Source organism: Plectrocnemia conspersa, unplaced genomic scaffold, assembly GCF_051122295.1.
Source record: "Plectrocnemia conspersa isolate PC_06_02 unplaced genomic scaffold, ASM5112229v1 ptg000011l, whole genome shotgun sequence".
Taxonomy (NCBI): Eukaryota; Metazoa; Arthropoda; class Insecta; order Trichoptera; family Polycentropodidae; genus Plectrocnemia; species Plectrocnemia conspersa.
In genome coordinates, this window is record NW_028277175.1 from 26,669,269 (window position 1) to 26,675,275 (window position 6,007).

The 6,007-nt window shown below is 32.4% G+C and overlaps 1 long non-coding RNA gene across 1 annotated transcript; it reads right to left on the bottom strand.

Moving 5' to 3' along the window:
• Positions 1 to 3,770: 3,770 nt before the first annotated feature.
• Positions 3,771 to 5,502, bottom strand: LOC148230108 (uncharacterized). The gene is made up of 2 exons (XR_015811368.1): positions 5,396 to 5,502; positions 3,771 to 4,222 (listed from the first exon to the last, which is right to left on the bottom strand). It is a non-coding gene; the product is annotated as an uncharacterized LOC148230108 (long non-coding RNA).
• Between the last annotated feature and the right edge of the window lie 505 nt (positions 5,503 to 6,007).

Here is a 6,007-nt window from a genome sequence, read left to right on the forward strand (position 1 = left end):
AAAAACATATTTTTGATCTCCTCTTATACCCACAATTCGTAGATCTAAGATGAGTTCTAAAACTCTTCGTCCATCATATTCCAGAGAAAACTATAAGCATCAACCGAAAATGAGTTGGGTAATGGGAAATCTAAATACTTCACACTTAAAACGTATTGCTTTGCATAAATACTGTAGTCTTGGCAGTGGCGTAGCTAGGGTATGTGCCGCCCGGGGTAATCCTTAAAATTGCCGCCCCCCCTCATACATTTTTTTTCAGGGCCATAAAATCAGCATTTTTTTAAAATAATAAATTGATTATTGTTAAGCTCTTGGTATTCGTAGATTAAATTTTAAATTTAAATTTTAGTTTATTCAGGGTTAACCCTTCCTGGGCGAAAAGGGGGCCAAAAAGTACCCCAAGAATTTGTTTTTCACTGTAACTTTTTAACTACTACCTTTAATAGACCCACATTTTATGTAATCCTGTAATTAATGATTATACATAGGTAAAATTTGTTTCGAGTCAATTTCGAAATCGTATAACGGTTTAAAATATAAATTTGCGGTAAAATATCTATTATTTGTGAGTGACCGTCAGTTTTGCAATTCCAAGAAGGGCAGGTATAGAGGATAACATTTGGGCTCATTCGCACTCGAAAGTTATGAATGTGTCGACGGTCGGTTTCCATAATGAGTTAGAACGAGAAAGCTATATGCTGTTGGTATACCATCCCCTTCTCAGAAAAATCATTGTCTGGAGAAAGCCACGTGCTGGCAAATCAGTGTTTCCCTATCTTTTGCCGTGTTTCGTTGTTTGCAAAGCTAATTTATTATTTTTATTTTTGTAATTCCATCATCCTATACCTTTTATTTCATGTAGGAAGTATTATTATATACTTTGTTATTTTCTGTATATTGTATTATACGTATTTGGTGATTTTTTTGCGGTATAAATTGTGATAAAATACTGGGATATGTCGGCCAGACAAGATACAGAAAGACTTTTAGACGAATGTGAAGATGTCAATGTCGATGAATCTTTTGACAGTGATATCGACTTTGAAGAGTTGGATTCAGATGCCACCGACGTAAATGATGTAATCGATTACGAAGCTGACAATTCTTCATCAAAAAATGAAGAAACCGAAGATGATGAATTTACACCAGAAGACACCACGTTCATGTCAAAATCTGGTCTAGAATGGCATTCAACTCCACGATACAATTCCAGAACGCGAATCCAGAATATCGTAACATCTTCTTCAGGACTTGGAACAGAGGCTAGCAATGTGACTACAATAAAGGAAACCTTTGCTCTCTTCATGACTGCAGCGATGATTCCAGAAATAAGTAGTAGTGGAGACTAATCGGGTCTCTAAAAATGACAATCAAGACCACACCAACCAACTGGAAATAGAAGCATTCATCAGCGTATTGATAGTTTCTAGAAGATGCAATGGCCGTAGACTACCACTAAAGGAAATATGGACATCTAACCAGCTTTTTAAGTAATTCTTTTTTTCTACGGTCATTTCAAGGGACACATTCGTATATTTATACAGTAAAATTCGCTTTGATGACAGAAACACCAGACAATTACGATTTCAACAATCGCAAGATAAATTTGGCGCTTTTATCAAAAGTAAGCCCGGCAGATATGGAATAAAAATATGGGTTGCTGCTGATGTAGAGTCGTCGTATATTTTAAATATACAACCATACATGGGAAAGCAGCAAGTACGAGAGAGAAACCAAGGTGAAATGGTAGTGACTGATCTAATTAGTCCTTATATTGGATCTGGACGTGGTGTCATTACTGACAGCTTATTTTCGTCAGTGCCCCTTGCTCAAAGACTTTTGGAAGACAACATTAACAGGAACAATTAGAAAAAATAAGCGTGAAATACCGCAAGAATTTTTGCGTTCACGCTAGCGAGAGGAAGTATTTAATCGTTTTGACTTTACCGATGACATCACATTGGTTTCATATGTTCCGAAAAAAAACCAATCAGTCACACTGTTGTCAACAGAGTTAGGCATGGAACTTGCCAAGGAGAACATAAATTTTCAAAAAATAGTGGGATATCATTTCATAAACATATTCAATATGGTTTCACACTTTATGATCAAGCAACTAACGTTGAAACTGTTACTCCATTGACAATACTCCCTGAAAATCGCGTTGAACAGGTTAGGAGAAATAGGTGCAGCTTTTGCCCTAGAAATTAGGACAGAAAGACTCGATTTTTTGCACCACCTGCAAAAAAAAGCGATATGTACAGTTCACAAACACCAGTTGAAAATATTGTCATGTCCAAATTGTTTACAAGATTCAAGCGTAGAATAAATAAAATATTTATATTATTATCCTAAATATAAATATATTTTTTTTGTTATTTTGTATTTTATATTATAAATACATTATTTAAAAAAAATGTGAATTATTTTTATTTCTTGTGCAATTATTATTTTTAGCAATAATAAGTTATATATAAATAATATAATGTTTTACTAATTTTGTAATTGATTTAATTTGTTAAAAATTTAATCAATTTAAAAATAATTAAATAATAATAATTTTATTAGTCAGTGTTTGAGAAACGCTGCAAAATGCATCGACAAGTAAACGCTGTAGACGCCCCTCAATCGCCGATCGTTCTTTGGCCAGAAATGTCGCCGAAAAATATAACTATAATTTGCAAAAAATGTTAATAAAAAGATATTTTATTCGTTTTATGAAAGTAAATATGCATGGAAACACGTGTTAGATGATTAGGTAAACAATTTTCTGATGAAAAAGTATCATAATTTCGAGAATAGTCTGGGGGACAAAAAGGACCCCGGTTCGGAACGCTCGCGATTTTTCTACCTTCCGTACGGGATGGGTTAAGAACCACACTAGACGATTCCATCGCGAATATGCCGCCCCCAAGCAAGTGCCGCCTGGGGCGGCCCCCCCCCCCCCATAGCTACGCCACTGAGTCTTGGATAAAATATAGATACACTACCTGGAAACGGTTCTGAACCTCTCTGTTATTATTGTGATAAAAATAAACCTACCTTAAAAGCATGGTTTTATAATCCCGAAATTTAAATGCATATTTTATTATGGTTGGATGATCAAGCTAATAAAAAAATAGGTATTTAGTTCAGCTTCGTAATTATAAATATATGTGTAAATAATTAATACTTGTCGATGTTATAATAAATAAATGAAGCCATGTCATTTACATAAATAGCGGGTACTAATTAGGGATTCTGTGTCGAGACAACCCGGGAATTCAATGATCCCGGGAATCATGACGTCATGAAAAAATTTTGACGTAATATAAATATTTATCAAAAAACTAGAAATAGGCAATCTTATTCGTCCTTAAATGCCTTGATGTTTTTAAAAACTTATTTTGCCCCTCAAAAGTAAATATTATATTTTTTTATGATCAAATTGAAATAATACTTTTGTCCCAAAATTTGTATTATGCATATCCATTGAATAAATAAGTAATGAAATATTTTTATTATGTTCAATTTTTACCTATTATGTACATAGTATACCTATGTTTTTCCACAGATAATATTAGTTAATTTCTTAACATTAACTTTTTTCCGTAATTTAAAAAAAAAATAATCAAGTCCCGGGAATTAAAAAAACCGTGACTTCAGCATCCCTAGTACAAATCTAGACTCCTGAGCAACCTCACAATAAACAATTTCCTACTCAATATATATTCCATTCGGCGAAACTCTTTGTTTTCGATCCTTAAGATAATTAATAAATTTTAGAATAATACTTTTTATTTTTTTTTATTTTATTAGATGTTACAGTTGGCATGGACATATTATACTGCAAGTGGTTCTGGTTTATACCTGGTTAATAGCATTTTACAATATTTAAAAACAATTACAAAGACAATTTAGATAAAGGAACCCATAAAATTAATAATTGCAGTATGTATATTTTAAAATCGGATTACGCTCTAGCCCTTGCATGAACTTTATTGTGCTTAGTTTCAGAATGATGATTTTCTGACGAGTGATGGGAGCGCTTATCAATTTTTTCCCATGACTGATAGGAATGCTTATCAGATATTTCATAGAATAATTGATAATATAGATTCATCCAGTACGTTCCATCGTTCGTGCAAACCGTAGGTTCTGGTGTAGTTGTAGAAGTTGTAGTAGTTGTTGTAGTTGTTGTAGGTGTTGTAGCTGGGATTTCCACGCATGCTTTAGTTACTACCTAAAAAAATATGTTTTATTGTAAGTTTTAAGCTGTAAAACTATGTATTAAACTAAGCTGAGATATATATACATATTAGTTTGTGACCAATAGCGATTTTATTTCCTTTCATATTATGATTGAAGCTAAGTTTTGTTCGACTACGCGATTCGACACAATCGAAATAAATTATTCTTGTAGTCAATGACTTATTGTAATTTTAAAACAATGTTCTGATTTCATTTTGATAACATTACATCGTATTATACAAAAAATAGTATTCTGTCGTAATTTAAATACATAACTATGAAATCATTACAATTATAGCTAAATATAATATAATTCAACTGAAGGTTTCAACAATCCAGTAAAATTCTTTTAAATATTTTGCACGACAGAGATGCGATTATACGCCACCCAAAATCACCAATAAGATAAGCTTTGCTCGAATGGAACTCTAGGATCTTGAAAATACACTGTATCCAAACTCTGCAGTCGGACCACTGCCCAGTATTTTCTTACACTAGAAAATCATATATATAATAAAATAATAGCTCAGAATCAATGCCGATAATCACTTACATTTCAAACAGCAAATATACCTCGGGCAAGTCGCTAAAATAATCGACGATGATATTAATTACTAAATTTCTGTAATTGAACAAGCAAAAATATTTTTAGTTTCAACGCGTAAGAAATTTAATTAGCTCCGTTGAGTATTAAAAAAAAAATTAAAAGCACTAGCAAAAAAAATTTTTTGGTAAATAAATTTCCTCATAATATTTGTGTTAAGATTTTAGGATTTTTAAGAAAAAAACTTTGGCACAAAAACCTAAATAACTAAATCCAGTTGTCAATTCCTTATGATAAATAACAAATGGTCTCAAAATAAAAGTTCTTTTTTTCCACCGTTAAAAACCGGAAATGATATAGTTACAACTAATTTTGTAAAGTGTGAGATGTTAACCAGTGCTCTTTTACGTCCTATACGTCAATACAAAATTATACCCAGTCGCAAACTAGAAATTAAAATTAGGCAATATTTCTTACAACACACAGACAACCCTTGCCTTCGCCTCTTAAAACATACATCTGAACTCCAAGCTTAAATTCACTAAGCATACACAAGACATACCACAATTACAACTGGCCTACTTATTTTTTGAAGTAAATGCAACAATAATTTATACTCACAAACGTTAATGTGCATAAAAATAACACTTTTAGAAGAAACATGGTTGTTCTTCTTAAAAATCGCGGCTTTTTCAGATTTCACTATATGAGGAGTGGGAAGAGTGAGTACTGACTGTGAAAATGGTTTTCTTTTATAGTGAAAGATATCGAATTTTTCACTTTAAATTCAGTCAATTTCAGCCTGTGCAAATAGTATTACAAATAAATTATTAATAATTTATTGCAAAAATGAGACAACTCTATATTTAAAAAAATATATAACCATCATATTTGAATAAATTAGGGTTTTAATATTTTTTTATAACTAATTTTAGTTTTAAAATCATTAAAGTTGGATTCATTTGGCAAAACGACTTTCGCCTAATCTTTAGAGGTAAAGGTGTTTAAAACTTAACGCAAGATTTGAATTTGCCGTCATTTATGCAGTAAATGTTCAAAACCCAGAAAAAAAATAATTTGACGGCTGAGAGTTTAGGCCTATTACGCACTGTCGACTAGCCGCCGGCGACTACTTTACGTATCTACATCTACATCTCCAGCAATGTTCCCTGTAAGGTGTGCGCGTGTGCGCGCGCACACCTACTGAAATGTCTCCGCACACATGTTTTACCC